Raw genomic sequence first — 16,352 nt, 5'->3', positions numbered from 1 at the left:
TGCAGCTCTGGTAGCAACCCTAAACGTACTAACCATTGGGACTAAGGACAAACACGTAGAAGTGCTGTGATCACTCAACAGAAGCAATCTAGCACGTCATCCATGAAAGGTTCACTCGTTGACTCAATATGCCACAAATATTGAACGTTGAGTATTGTGATGAAACAGCAAATAATATATTTTTAAATAGGTAGAGATGCCATCTTAATGAATGTCTACTTTTCCTATCTGGAGCAAAAGCTCTCTTTCATTCTTCCAATCTGTATGCAGAACAAATTTAGGAGAAATAAAGACAGTAGCTGCAAGAACCAGTGAATAATACACCAAAACAGGTCTTCAATAAATGATGGTGTTCAGGGTACACGGTTTAATCACAACTCTATTTTCTCCCTCATTCCCTCTCATATGAATACCACTGGTGACAAAAAAAAATTAACATCGTAACTGAAGAAAACACTTGTTAAACCATTGTGCGAGCATTTAAAATGCTTATGCCAATCCAGAATAGTGATCATTTGGTCAATACTATGGTTCTTTTACAAGTCTGGTCAATCACACATTATCATTCAGACAATCCACTTCTACAAGTGTGAGACTGTGTTCATTAAATCATTGACTTGTAGATGAGCTTTTTGAGAGTATCATGGAATAACTAACCAAATACTTCTTAAAAGTAGCACTGTGCAAAATATATGTGTATTTGGAGCTGAGGACAGAGTGTCGCTGTGCATAGTCCGCACTTCTAAATCACAAATTATAAGATATAGTAATTTTTGTCTCAAAAAGGGAAGATTGCACGTTAAACCTAACGTAACCTCTTCTTGAATATTGCAGAAAAGAGCTTTTCATCTTACATGCATCAGGACGTTATTGTGTCTGTCCGAAACAGTGCAAGACACAAACCTTCAGCAACATGTCTCTCTTTTCAGCCACATAACTTCTTCTGTAATATATCATTAACATAGCTTAACAGTGACCTGTAACATCTTGCACAATGCTGTAATTCCAATTTTAAATGCATTAACAAACTGTCCAAGATAACATGCAAGCCTTTTATCATATTAATTTACCACCTGAAAGAAGAGGAAGATGACTGTGTTTGAACAGGTGAACAGATTTTCCTTCATGGATATGTAAGAAAACATTCACGTTATCTATTTCTCAATACTTCAAATAGCAGCCATCTTCAATGGCATGGTGTGCATTTCCAGCATGTAGACCTGAGATAATGATTTCTGATCCTTATGGTGCCACAATAGCTAATAACTTGTAATATTACTTCATAAAACAGGTTTAAAGATTACATGGCTTCAGCAGGTATTATTTAAGGCTTCAGCAGCAAATGCATTAGCCTCACCTCTGAGATGGATCAGATCTATCACAATGCCAAATTACTGACATTCACCAAGGCTCTTGTTCACCAAGTGAAATTGATAAGAATTGGACTCCTTGACTTCACATTTAACAATTACCGACCACAGAGGTAGAATCATAGAATGCTTACATCACAAAAAGAGGACATTTAGTTTGTCCTTTCCTTGCCAGCTCACTGCTCGGTCAGTCCCACTTTCTTACCTTTTCCCAAAGCCCTGCATTTATTTTCTCTTTAAATTCCCTTTTGAAAGCCATGATCAAATGTGCCACCACCACACTCTCAAGCAATTGATTATAGGTTTTTCCTCATTTCGCTGTTGGTTCTTTTGCTAATCCCTTCTGCCAGTAGGAAGTTTCTCCTATTTCCTCTGCCCGAACCCCACATGATTTTGAATAATTTTCAAGATGCTACATTTTTTAAGTTGTTTTAATAAAATATTGCCTAGCCAGAGCTTAAAATGTTTAATTCTCTACACAAAGAATTCATCGTTATGACAGAGGACACATATATTCAGTAATTAATGCCAAAAGCTTCAGATGAGTCTTCCTTGTTCTTTTGGACAGTAGGTTTGTCAATGAAGGACAGCAACCTCCTCATGCACGGTGCTAGCAGCTTCATGATAACCTGCTTCCAGGAGTCTGTGAGTTTTCTCTGGAGAAGAAGTAACAGCATCGTAACTAGCTGTAAATAAAATGTAAATGTCACCTCAGTCCTAGAGGACCATAGGCTACTTTCCCATTTGAGAGCTGACTGGCGGTGATTTAACCTGAGCGACACCACATCTCAGGCAAGGGGCAAGTTGAGAAGGAAGGGACTTAATGAATAACCTCAACCGGTATGGGAATGAACCCGTGCTGTTGGCACTGCTCTGCATCACAAATGCATGCAAGTGCACAGCTTAACAGGGTCCACTTTAACTTCTGTACATCGCCACACAATAGAATGCATGTGTTAAATACCACAGCATAGGGGCTGTTTAGCACAGGGCTAAATCGCTGGCTTTGAAATCACACCAAGGCAGGCCAGCAGCACGGTTCAATTCCCGTAACAGCCTCCCCGAACAGGCGCCGGAATGTGGCGACTAGGGGCTTTTCACAGTAACTTCATTGAAGCCGACTTGTGACAATAAGCGATTTTCAGTTCATTTCATAAATTTTGCTCTGCCTTATCCAGAAAAATAAGCCAATGTTGCTGGAACAATAAAGGTGTTATTGATGAACTCTTATTTATTTGCAAATCGGACAGCAAGTTCAAGGGATTAAGAGATACAATGAGTTGAGAATGGCCAACACAGTCAATTTACACTATTCCACTGTTTGCTTTGCACAAATGGAAACTTGCCCTAAGAACATATGAACTTGCAAATCAGGAGCCCTTCGAGCAGCCACATTTTGCCAACCTAAAAATTACCCATTTATGCCAAATTCCTGTCCGTTGTTAGCTAACCAAACCTCTACGTAATCCAAGTACAGCACATCCATAGGTTCCCCTTGTTGCTAATGTTTGGTTGGCTCTTAATTTGGCTCTGTTTAATTATGTTTGCTCAAGAGTCGCCAGGTATCTTTTGACACCGCACAAGGTTCAAAACTGAATACTGATCAATGACTTGATACACCAGTTAGTAAGTTCAAAAGCAATGCTAATTTATTTACACACAGTGAAATCTGCTCATGCATACACTCTACAAACTAAACTACCACTATTATGAAAGCCTATACTTAGCTTCGGGTGCCCACTCAGTCAGAGGAACAATGGCCGTTGCTCGGTTCTGAGGCTGCTGGGTTGAGCTGTTTACAGGGTAGCAACTAGGAGCGTCTATCGCATAGCGTTCGTTGACTTGGAACTTACTTGGTTTGCTGTAGCTGCTGGGCTGGTCTCTCTCTTCGTTGAGAGCCAAAGCCAAAGGAGGAAGATTCTCCCTTGGGGAATATCTTTTATACAAAAAGGGCTTTGCACGCTTTTGGGCGGGTCTTGAACTTGGCCTCAACTAATTGGGTCTTTCTCAATCAGTCGTATCGATTTTCCTCCAATAGGGGGGTGGTTCCCTGATCGCTGGGTGTGTCCTGGTGACTGTTAGTCTGCTTTGTCTTAGCCTCTTCTGGCGCCGGGGAGTCTGCCTTAACATTGTGTATCTAAATGTTTCCCTTTTGTCCCCGGAGATGGCTCATTAGTATGTAGATTGCTTGGTAGTTTCTGTCCTGTCTGAGAGTTTAAGGTTCTAATCAACAGACAGAGCTTGCACCTGCTTGTTTCTTAGCATTGTCCAATTTTCCCTGCATTCTTTGCAAGTGTCCATTTTGTAATCGGGACGTGGCCATCCCAGATGGCTACACCCTCCATCCATGTTGCTTGCTACTTCTTCAAGGAACTCCAATAACTTAGTCAAACATGATTTCCCTTCCACAAAACCATGTGGACGATGCCTGACTGCATTGAGATTTTTTTTTAATGCCTTGCTAAATCATCCTTAATAATAGATCCTAGCATTTTCCAATAACAGATGTAAGATAACTGGCCTGTGGTGTCTGGCACCTTTCTTGAACAGAGAAGTCAGATATGCTATTTTCCAATCTGATGGACATTTCCAATGGATCTATTTTATCAGCTGCTTCATTTAAGACCCTCGGATGAATCCCATCAGGACCTAGGGACTTATCAACTTTTAGTTCTCGCAATTTTCTCAGTACCCTGTCCTTGGTGATTGCAATTGTTTTAATCTACCCATTATTTTTAAGAACTTGGTGGATTTGCACATTAATTGCTTTACACACTCGCCACATAAAGCTAATTAATTAAGGGTGCAGGAACCTTAATAGCAAAGTGATAATTGTTAATGTCAATGAACTACTCTGGCCCAGAATGGCAAAGTATTCAGTAACATTTCAGCATATAACTTACTCTTGTCTTACTGTCCTTTCTCACACTCTCTGTGATAATCCAGTATCCCTTTCTCTGTCTTTATTTATCTGATTAGACTCTAATTTACTCTCCATTTCCATTGTCAATTATCAATCCTTAATTCTCATCAAGGAGTTACACTATTGGTCCCACCGCTCGCTAAGGTCCCAGATGCTCCATTGCCCGCTTTGTGCTTTCATCAGCTTGCGCTTCGAGCAAGTTATGGCACAAATATTTTTGAACTGAAAAGTGAGAAAAAATGTCTAATTGGGCACACCACAAATAGTCCACCCCAGCAAGATTTGGCCATTAAATAATTCTGTTGAAGTCAACATGCAATGATATATATATATATATATATACGGTAGCATTGTGGATAGCACAATTGCTTCACAGCTCCAGGGTCCCTGGTTCGATTCCGGCTTGGGTCACTGTCTGTGCAGAGTCTGCACGTCCTCCCCGTGTGTGCGTGGGTTTCCTCCGGGTGCTCCGGTTTCCTCCCACAGTCCAAAGATGTGCAGGTTAGGTGGATTGGCCGTGATAAATTGCCCTTAGTGTCCAAAATTGCCCTTAGTGTTGGGTGGGGTTGCTGGGTTGTGGGGATAGGGTGGAGGTGTTGACCTTGGGTAAGGTGCTCTTTCCAAGAGCCGGTGCAGACTCGATGGGCCGTGTGGCCTCCTTCTGCACTGTATATTCTATGAAATATATATATTTAACCACTATATAGACATGTCAATGCATCCACTGTATATCACTAGCCTTTCAAGAAAAATGATCACAACAGTTTAACCAACATATGTACAACACTAAACAATATCTACAGTGTAAATTGATAACACGGTGAAATGTTTTAGTTCCCATTGAATTTCATTCAAGTGAATGAAATAAAGATATAGGGCAGGATTTAACTAAATGGGAATAAAGTCCCATAAAAATTGCATTTAGCTGCGTGTTTCCCGGTGCTCGGAGCACCGAGAAACACGTTACAAAATGTCACCCGGTTAGATAGGGGCATCAGCGGGGAACATGCGGCCGAGGCCGCATATAGCCCCCATTTTCTGCACTGTGGAGCTCCGCTCACCGGAACTCCTCAGTGTAGTGAGAGATCAGGACAACATTTAAAAATAGCGTCCCAATCTCTGGAGCCCCCAAAGCGATCCCAGACTCCCCCCCCCCCCACCGTCTCCTGGCTCCTGTCGACCACGCTGTGCCGTGGCGAGCTACTTCACGGGTGCAGCTTGGCCGTTCCATCTCGTCCAGAATATCAGTTTTTGAGGAAATTAATTCACTGTATATATTCTTAAAACACATCTTTTTCAACAGTCATTGAAGAACATCCTGTTTGCCTTTTTCAATTCAATATATATCTGCTCCTTCATAGGTAACAGTTCTCAGTTGTCACATAGACCAGTTGCTGAGATCTGGTGTTCAAAGCTTTAGGTGGCAGACAAACACTTCAGTTTACTGCATGTGGCTATCTACACACTGAATCAGATGAGTTGGCAGCAGTCCAGCTTGCTGTGGGGTACCAGAATGCAAGACTGAAACTGGAAGAGACCCAATTTACAAAGTCCTTTTACATTTCACCAGTGAAAACAATATGCCTGAACATAGAAGGCATCATATGAATCTGCCACACTGAACCTCAGTGGTTGTTCTTTCCCATGGGTCTGTGTGGCCAGTAACTGTCAGAGAGGGCAAAGTACACAATAAAACAATTACTTCTTCAGTGTAACAGTATAAATACAAAAGAGGATAAAACTTACACGAAGGGACACTTACAGGTGCAGCAATCTGCTACAGCACTACTTTTACAGCACCCTGCATAGAAATTTAACAAAGTATTTAGACACCAGTTTTCTCCTGCCACATTTCATGCATACACCATTCCCTTATGAATAACGTGTGTGTCTATCACACAGATTACAATTTGAGAAAGGAGCACCTTAATCGAGGGAATTAGACAGTAAAAGCCTCATGGGCATGGAAATTTCCCAACTGATTGCCACAGGTTAGGTCTTGCTTTAAGCAATCTTGCATATGTGTGATCCTTAAAAACAAACGGAGTTGCATTTTAGATTCAAACAAGGTTAGAGGGAACTGATAGGGCAAAAAATCCATCGCCCTTGCACAAATGAAAGGACACTTAATTCAGGTGGATGTGCCCTTACTTCATATGTGCAAGAATAAGTTAATGTGTTAAGAATGCACAACTGCTCTCTATTCGTTCCCAATGGCCTTGACTTTGTTCAGTCACGGTGCTGTGAAGTGTGAAACCACTCTATCACCCTCTGTACCCTATGCTTGCAAAATAAGATCAGTAGCATTATGGTTTACCCATGTCCCCATTCATAGCGTTTTTCAATCTTTTATTCCCAGGACTCACTTTTGCCAACCGCCGATCTTCGCGACCCACGCCACGTTCACTTGCCTTTAATGTAAAAGGGGAGCCCCGTTGGTCCTCAGATCTCACTTGAATCAGGTTCAAAGGAGGAGAGGGCAATGCACAATTCAGGTGCAGACTTTAGCCAGTTCCTTTGTGCCGTTTTCATCTCTGTCAAAACCAAAATCTAACCTTGTACATGTAGGTCGACGTGAAGGGCAATAACAACAAAATGCTTGTTTTACTCAGCACTGGTTACTCTTGGGAAGTGTACTCCAAAATGCTGACAACCTCATGGGCTTTTGCCGTGTTTTTAAAGTGATGTCACAGGTCAGGTACAGCAGCGTAGTCTTTTCATTTGGAGTCAGCTGTAAGTTAATAACTGACTCAAGGATCTCAACCTCAAAAGGAATTTTTCGCCCACCACTTTTCTTTCAAAATCTGGAACTCTCCTCTCATTTGCCAACACTTCCCTGCATATAACACACATGAGCTTTGCATCCTTAATTACATGGCACAGTTGACAAACCATACTTTAAGAAATCATTTTTATACTGCTTTCTTCCTGAGTTAAGTTTCTTCTTTGTAGGTTGTTAATCAGAGGCCCTGGAACTCTGTACAGAGCTAACACTAGCACTGCTCTGTCCTGCCCTGGGTTCTCCTGAGCAGCTCTCTCCAGTAGATTCCATCCCTCTCTTGTAACAAAATGAATCATCTTCACAGTCCTCTTGCCTTGCTCTCCAGCAGCTAGAAAATGGAAGAAGCTCTCCTCCTTGATTTGGTACCAAAAGCACATACATAGTGAATGCTTGACAACAAGTATAGGTAGAGGGCGTGTGACGTGCACATTGCTGCCATTTCTTTTCATTAAAAGGGCGGCAGCGGCCGCCATTCTCAATTTAAAAGGCGGGAGCGGTGGTTGGGAGCTTTTCCCGTGATTGGGAACACTGTGGGAACAACACAACCGACTGCTCCATGACCCTCCCGACACCCACCCGTGACCCACCCCTGGGTCGCGACCCCCACTTTGAAAAACCCTGCACTCGTGCTACCTCAAAATGAGTGGATACACAAAGTATTTTTTTAAATAGTAAAATACATTGCCTGATTTATTTGGGTGCTTGATATTAAAATATAGAAAATGAAATCAAATCATTACTTTGCGATTATCAAAAATCAATGAATGGCAGGTGGTCTTGAACATCATTCATGTTAGATATTACTTGCCAGTAGTCCTACTTTACAATATAGAGGAAGGCTGTTTCCATCAGATCAAACTCATCACTTCAGTACAGTACTAAGGAAGTGCTGCCCTGTTGGGTGAGCTTAGGTCATAGTTCTGTCTATAGAGGCTCAAGTTGGGTTATTAGAAAAGCAGATTCCTCCAGGAATCATGTATGTGAACATCAACCATATATTGACTGGAACTGAAGCCAAACTTACTGACCACTGACTGGGTAGCTGGGTTGAAACTGCTCCCACGCATGAAAGGATTGAGAGCGAGAGGGCAGTAGTATTTGGAGTATTGCGTGCAATTCTGGTCGCCGCATTATAGGAAGGATGTGGAAGCATTGGAAAGGGTGCAGAGGAGATTTACCAGAATGTTGCCTGGTATGGAGGGAAGATCTTATGAGGAAAGGCTGAGGGACTTGAGGCTGTTTTCGTTAGAGAGAGGAAGGTTAAGAGGTGACTTAATTGAGGCATGCAAGATGATCAGAGGATTAGATAGGGTGGACAGTGAGCACCTTTTTCCTCGGATGGTGATGTCTAGCACGAGGGGACATAACTTTAAATTGAGGGGAGATAGATATAGGACAGATGTCAGAGGTAGGTTCTTTACTCAGAGAGTAGTACGGGCATGGAATGCCCTGCCTGCAACAGTAGTGGACTCGCCAACACTAAGGGCATTCAAATGGTTATTGGACAAACATATGGACGATAAGGGAATAGTGCATTTGGGCTTTAGAGTGGTTTCACAGGTTGGCGCAACATCGAGGGCCGAAGGGCCTGTACTGCGCTGTAATGTTCTATGTTGGCAAAATAAGCAAAGATGACATGAGGAAAGCTTCTTCACACAGTGAGCTGTTACGGTCTGGAATGCACTACTCGAGTAGGGGTAGGTTCAATCAAGGCATTCAAAAGAGAATTGGACTTCTGTCTGAAAAAGAAGAGTGTGCAGGATTATAGGGAGGTGGTGGCGGAATGACATTAGGTGAATTCCTCATTCAGTGAACTGGTGCAGATACAATGAGCTGAATAGCATTGTATCAATTCTGTGATCTAAAGCCACTTACACACTTTTCTTGCTTTAGTTCCGATTCTGAAAAACTAAAGTCCATGTACCAACTCCTTGCATTTAAGCAGCTAAATTCAATGACAAACTGGGTCTACAAAGTCAGTGACAAGAATACATCCCCAGACTACTATTTTGTTCCTATGGAATCAGAAGGGTTGCAAAGTACAAGTAAAGAGAGAAAGACAGTCAAGTATGAAAACTGGAAATAAAGAGCCAACAACCTGTCCTGGCAAAACTGAAGAAGAAATTGAGGCTAAATACAGAGATAGAAGAAGAAAAACTAGATGGGTGGATAACATTGAGTGAGATGCACACTCAGGGAGGCTTGAAGAAAGCCACAGACGCAGCAAAATGATGCCAATGGCCCATTAAGTCAATGGTCAACAAACAAAATCAAATTGCATTGTGTTTCTATAGTCATTTAACTTATTTATACGATTAGAAAGTGTGTGGGGCACTTAATTTCATACTTTTCAGATCCCTTTCTCACCATAATTCCCTTAAAAATACTTCTGCCAATTTCACTTCCAGGTTTGATCTTGAACTACTGTTTCAAGCTGATTTCTCAGTCTTTATGGGTAACTTGGTCAAAGACTTTCTGAATGTCCAGGTACAATACATGATAGGGCTTTTCATATGCTCATGTTAGACCTCACTCGAAAAACGCAAGATTAATTAGTTAAGCAGTATTTCCCCTATTTGAAAGCTGTGCTAGCTGTTTAACTTTGTCTTATATGCTACCCTATCCTTGCACAAAGTCTCAAGGTGCTGTCCATTTTTAGTGGTGAGAAATAGAAGAGAAGCAAAGGATACAATCTTTGCAGTGGTAAACGGGCTGGACCAGGCCCTGGGGTTTGCAGGGGTAGTAGAGTGCATGATCACAGGTGGGTCTGCCTTTTGGTAACACTCACAATATTTTCACATGTATGCATAACGTTTTTTTTTTACCAGAACTGACCAAGTTAGGTTTTACTCCTGTGTGTGGAGAATACTCAAAGAGATTTGGTGTTAGCTTCCCAATAGCGCTCTCTGAGAGAGGGGTAGAACAGGGAAACCATGTTTCAGCACCCAGCCCGAGAAGTTATGTTAAAATGCTTACTCCAATTCAGAACTCAGCCATAACTTTTCCTTTTTAAATTTAGAGTAACCAATTATTTTTTTTTCTTTCAATTAAGGGGCAATTTAGCGTGACAACCCACCTAACCTGCACATCTTTGGGTTGTGGGGGTGAAACCCAAGCAGACATGGGGAGAATGTGGAAACTCCACACGGACAGTGACCCAGGCCGGGATTCGAACCCGGTTCCTCAGCGCCGCAGTCCCAGTGCTAACCACTGCGCCACATGCCGCCTTTGAACTCAGCCATAACTAAGAACGTAAGAAAAAGGAGGAGTGGACCATACGGCCCCTCGAGTCTGCTCCGCCATTCAATAAGATCATGACTAATCTTGGACCTCAGTTTCACGTTCCCACTTGTACGGGCAGGACAGTAGCACAGTGGTTAGCACAGTTGCTTCACAGTTCCAGGGTCCCAGGTTCAATTCCCAGCTTGGGTCACTGTCTATCGGAGTCTGCACATTCTCCCTGTGTGTGCACAGGTTTCCTCCGGGTGCTCCGGTTTCCTCCCACAACTCAAAGATGTGCAGGTTAGGTGGATTGGCCATGCTAAATTGCCCTTAGTGTTCAAAAAGGTTAGGTGGGGTTACTGGGATAGGGTGGAGGTGTGGACTTAAGTGGGGTGCTCTTTTCAAGAGTGGGGGCAAACTCGATGGGCCGAATGGCCTCCTTCTGCACTGTGAATTCTATGATTCTATGGTCCCCATATACCTTCATTTTCCCTAAGGTTCAGAAAACTATTTATCTATCTCAGCCCTGAATATACTCAATGTCTAACAAAATAAACTTTTCCTTACAGATGCTCCGAAAGGGGAACTTACATTTTTATTGGCATGAGGAGAAGATAGAGCGTGTGGACACTCAGGGATTGTAGGGCCCTATCAGAGTCGATTAGTTTAAACAAATATTTTAATAGCCAAGTTGAAAAAACTGAAATAGAAATTAAAAATAGAATACTAATGATGGAAAACCAGTTAAAACAACTCGGTCCTAATTTCTTTCTAGATCACTAATCTCTTACTGTATTTGCAGACTTTCATGCGGTTGCTCACAGTGAGGAGTTGGGGATTTGAAAACAATTGGATCATGATTAACTAATTACTACTGATATTATAAATGCACAAAGTACTGTAAATTACAGTAAACCCACTGGGAAAAATAAAAAGGAAAGAACTGCCCTGCTGAGAATTGAAACACAGCAATAGCTCAGCATCCACGGAGAGAACAGATAAATTGCAATTTTATTATACACCCTTTGTCAGAACTGGAACTAGTGAAGGACAGACAACAAGATGGAGGAGGGAAAAAACATAAATGCAGACTGGCCAAGCAGGTGGTTGGGTGAAGGGCAAGAATGATTGATAGACTGATATCAACACAATAGGCATATAACAACAGAAATTGGGGGCTTCTCCAAAGCATTGAGAACATGCGCTGGAGCAAGGGGGGGATCATTACTCTACTTGCATCTTGCTGTGCACAAATTGCCTGATATGCGTCAAGCATTCCAATCGCGATTGTACTTAAAAAGTTGGGGGTCGGTTAGCTCAGTTGGCTGGACGACTGGTTTGCGATGCGGAGGGATGCCAACATCGCAGATTCAATTCTCGTACCGGCTGAGGTTATCCATGAAGGCCCTGACTTCTCAACCTTGGCCCTCGCCTGGGGTGTGGTGAGGTAAGGATGGCATCCGGGCAACAGTAAGGGATGACATCGGTGCTATGGAGGATAAGTTTGAATCCATTTGGGTGGAAATCAGGAATAGCAAGGTGAAAAAGTCACTGATAGGAGTGGTCTACAGGCCACCAAATAGTAACATTATGGTGGGGCAGGCAATAAACAAAGAAATAACTGATGCATGTAGAAATGGTACAGCAGTTATCATGGAGGATTTTAATCTACATGTCGATTGGTCTAACCAGGTCGGTCAAGGCAGCCTTGAGGAGGAGTTTATAGAATGTATCCGCGATAGTTTCCTAGAACAGTATGTAGCGGAACCTACGAGGGAACAAGCGGTCCTAGATCTGGTCCTGTGTAATGAGACAGGATTGATTCAGGATCTCATAGTTAGGGATCCTCTCGGAAGGAGCGATCACAATATGGTGGAATTTAAAATACAGATGGAGGGTGAGAAGATAAAATCAAGCACTAGTGTTTTGTGCTTAAACAAAGGAGATTACAATGGATGAGAGAAGAACTAACTAAGGTAGACTGGGAGCAAAGACTTTATGGTGAAACAGTTGAGGAACAGTGGAGAACCTTCCAAGCGATTTTTCACATTGCTCAGCAAAGGTTTATACCAACAAAAAGGAAGGACGGTAGAAAGAGGGAAAACCGACCGTGGATGTCTAAGGAAATAAGGGAGAGTATCAAATTGAAGGAAAAAGCATACAAAGTAGCAAAGATTAGTGGGAGACTAGAGGACTGGGAAATCTTTAGGGGACAACAGAAAGCTACTAAAAAAGCTATAAAGAAGAGTAAGATAGATTATGAGAGTAAACTTGCTCAGAATATAAAAACAGATAGTAAAAGTTTCTACAAATATATAAAACAAAAAAGAGTGACTAAAGTAAATATTGGTCCTTTAGAGGATGAGAAGGGAGATTTAATAATGGGAGATGAGGAAATGGCTGAGGAACTGAAAAAGTTTTTTGGGTCGGGCTTCACAGTGGAAGACACAAATAACATGCCAGTGACTGATGGAAATGAGGCTATGACAGGTGAGGACTTTGAGAGAATTGTTATCACCAAGGAGGTAGTGATGGGCAAGCTAATGGGGCTAAAGGTAGACAAGTCTCCTGGACCTGATGAAATGCATCCCAGAGTTCTAAAAGAGATGGCTAGGGAAAATTCAAATGCACTGGTGATAATTTACCAAATTTCACTGGGGTGGTCCCGGCGGATTGGAAATTAGCAAATGTAACACCACTGTTTAAAAAAGGAGGGAGGCAGAAAGCGGGTAATTATAGGCCAGTGAGCTTAACTTCGGTAGTAGGGACGATGCTGGAATCTATCATTAAGGAAGAAATAGCGAGGCATATGGATGGAAATTGTCCTATTGGGCAGACGCAGCATGGGTTCATAAAGGGCAGGTCGTGCCTAACTAATTTAGTGGAATTTTTTGAGGACATTACCAGTGCGGTAGATAATGGGGAGCCAATGGATGTGGTATATCTGGATTTCCAGAAAGCCTTTGACAAGGTGCCACAGAAAAGGTTGCTGCATAAGATAAAGATGCATGGCATTAAGGGGAAAGTAGTAGCATGGATAGAGGATTGGTTAATTAATAGAAAGCAAAGAGTGGGGATTAATGGGTGCTTCTCTGGTTGGCAATCAGTAGCTAGTGGTGTCCCTCAGGGATCAATGTTGGGCCCACAACTGTTCACAATTTACATAGATGATTTGGAGTTGGGGACCAAGGGCAATGTGTCCAAGTTTGCAGACGACACTAAGATAAGTGGTAAAGCAAAAAGTGCAGAGGATATTGGAAGTCTGAAGAGGGATTTGGATAGGCTAAGTGAATGGGCTAGGGTCTGGCAGATGGAATACAATGTTGACAAATGTGAGGTTATCCATTTTGGTAGGAATAACAGCAAAAGGGATTATTTAAATGATAAAATATTAAAACATGCTGCTGTGCAGAGAGACCTGGGTGTGCTAGTGCATGAGTCGCAAAAAGTTGGTTTACAGGTGCAACAGGTGATTAAGAAGGCAAATGGAATTTTGGCCTTCATTGCTAGAGGGATGGAGTTTAAGACTAGGGAGGTTATGCTGCTATTGTATAAGGTGTTCGTGAGGCCACACCTGGAATATTGTGTTCAGTTTTGGTCTCCTTACTTGAGAAAGGACCTACTGGCACTGGAGGGAGTGCAGAGGAGATTCACTAGGTTAATCCCAGAACTGAAGGGGTTGGATTACAAGGAGAGGTTGAGTAGACTGGGACTGTACTCGCTGGAATTTAGAAGGATGAGGGGGGATCTTATAGAAACATATAAAATTATGAAGGGAATAGATAGGATAGATGCGGGCAGGTTATTTCCACTGGTGGGTGAAAGCAGAACTAGGGGGCATAGCCTCAAAATAAGGGGAAGTAGATTTAGGACTGAGTTTAGGAGGAACTTCTTCACCCAAAGGGTTGTGAATCTATGGAATTCCTTGCCCAGTGAAGCAGTAGAGGCTCCTTCATTAAATGTTTTTAAGATAAGGATAGATAGTTTTTTGAAGAATAAAGGGATTAAGGGTTATGGTGTTCGGGTCGGAAAGTGGAGCTGAGTCCACAAAGATCAGCCATGATCTCATTGAATGGTGGAGCAGGCTCGAGGGGCCAGATGGCCTACTCCTGCTCCTAGTTCTTATATTCTTATGACCCTTGGGTTAAATGACCACCAGTCAGCTCTCTCTCAAAAGTGGAGAGCAGTCTACAGTCCTCGGGAACTATGGCAACATTCATTTACGCTTAAAAAGTACTTGATGGGTTGTAAAGCACTTTGGGACACTCAGAGGTTACGAAAGATGCTATGTCAGTGCAAGTCTGGCTTTAAAATGGGATAACTTAAAGGAGCTATGCCTGACAGAAGTGCATGCTATATGTAAGGCTTTTAATATATTACAGATAGCAGCCCAAATTACTGTGTGGAGAAAAACTATCTTTGGAAAACAGAAAACTATCAGAAAATGATGGCTGAAATGGAATCTGACTTGTTCTGATTCTGAGTGACCTCTACTTCCCCAGCACTTTGGTTTTATTATAGTGTTACCTTCCATAGCCTTTTTAACAGTAATCTGCAATTATAAACATTACCAGGATTCTAGTTCACTTATCCAAATATGTAATTACACATGTGAAATGTAACTGGCAATACAAAGCTTGTTCTGGATGGGAACTGGTCAGTCTGAAAAGCACAGAAACATCTACTGCAAAAACAATTCGGTAAATTGAGAAGAAATGAATAGGCAAAGCTAAAAATATATTTTCAATGAGGTGAAAGCGGAGTGATGCTGCTATTATATACACAAAATTTCTATTAAATGACACAAATTGATTCTTTCCTTCTATGGATAACAACAAAATTAGTCAGCTCTATAAGATCTAGATTGTGCTATAGTGGTGAGTGTAGCCACCTTCCAAGCTGTTGACCCGGGTTCAATTCCTGGCTGTTGCAGTTTGCTGCTTTACAGAGTGTGAAGAGGTAATGGGGAAGGAGGACGACCTCCTCGTGAATCTGATCCTCAGCCTGGCCGAACGGGCCATAAACCGGTCCAGGCAGCGTGCGGCCGAGGGGGTCATCTGACCTGACTGTGTGCCCATCTACCGCGGCTACATTCATGGCCCAGCAGAGGAGAGCATGCGGGATCCACCGGCACTGTCAAGGCCTTCCGTGTCAGGGGGGCACAGCAGTAACCAGTGTGCCTTATCAACCCCATTCCCACATTTTGGTTTGATGTTCCAAGTTTCACTTGTGACTTGTTTTTGTTTACGGCAGCATGCCTTTGAGGGGCTATCCCTTTAATTCGTCCCTCAGTTTGTTTGATTTAGTTTCCTTGGTTATTTGATTTGCACCAAAATAGTTGAATAAGCTGTGGAGAGCACAGGTCGATTAATCAGTAAACACCTTGTCTCACCTGCACCAAGTGAAGCATTTTGTATGTGAGCCAATGGAACAGAGACAAATTTATTTAGGAACAGCAAAAACCAGGACCGTAATGTAATGTTGGAATTCTCAATGTTCCAGTTAAGTTTAGTAGTGGTGGAAAAACAGAGTCAGCAACCACATGCACTGTAAGTTCTAACTATAACATGTAGATCATTAACAAAGATTTCCATCATTGTTCAGTTTACCATTCAGAGTTGGCAAATTTTAAACTGCACACGCTTCTGAATGTTGATGCAGAACTATTGATATTTTAACCATTTTAAAAAGTATTGCATCAACTTTGCGCTTCAATATTATGTCTTGAAATATACAAAATTGCAATTCAATGTTGCAGAGGCAGCTCCTCAAAGCAAGTCTGTTGTTTACAAGGATTGGCGTGTCATGCAATAGTTCCAGTGATGTGACTGAGACCATTAAATTTATCAAAAGCAGGCGAAGTAGAATATGAATCATGGTTTGGCTTTGAATATGCTGCCTTCTGGCTTGGCGATGAATGTTCTGAAGCTAAAAAGTTACTGTGCTCTTTATCAGCTACATTTAAACAAAATTGAATAACTGAATTCACTTTATTCTTACAACAGCACTTTCATTCAAAGGATTAAAATCAGGCGTCCCAAAATTGATGATGCCA

The 16,352-nt window shown here is 42.1% G+C and overlaps 1 protein-coding gene across 12 annotated transcripts in view; it reads right to left on the bottom strand.

Annotated features, from left to right (window-relative positions):
- The window catches only part of dlg5a (discs, large homolog 5a (Drosophila)), a 259,461-nt gene that overhangs the window by 152,556 nt on the left and 90,553 nt on the right, over positions 1-16,352 (bottom strand). The window lies entirely within an intron of this gene.

The sequence above is a fragment of the Scyliorhinus torazame genome, chromosome 28 (genome assembly GCF_047496885.1).
Source record: "Scyliorhinus torazame isolate Kashiwa2021f chromosome 28, sScyTor2.1, whole genome shotgun sequence".
Lineage (NCBI taxonomy): Eukaryota > Metazoa > Chordata > Chondrichthyes > Carcharhiniformes > Scyliorhinidae > Scyliorhinus > Scyliorhinus torazame.
Note: the sequence above shows the minus strand (reverse complement) of the source record. Positions and strands in the feature narration are given on the sequence as shown.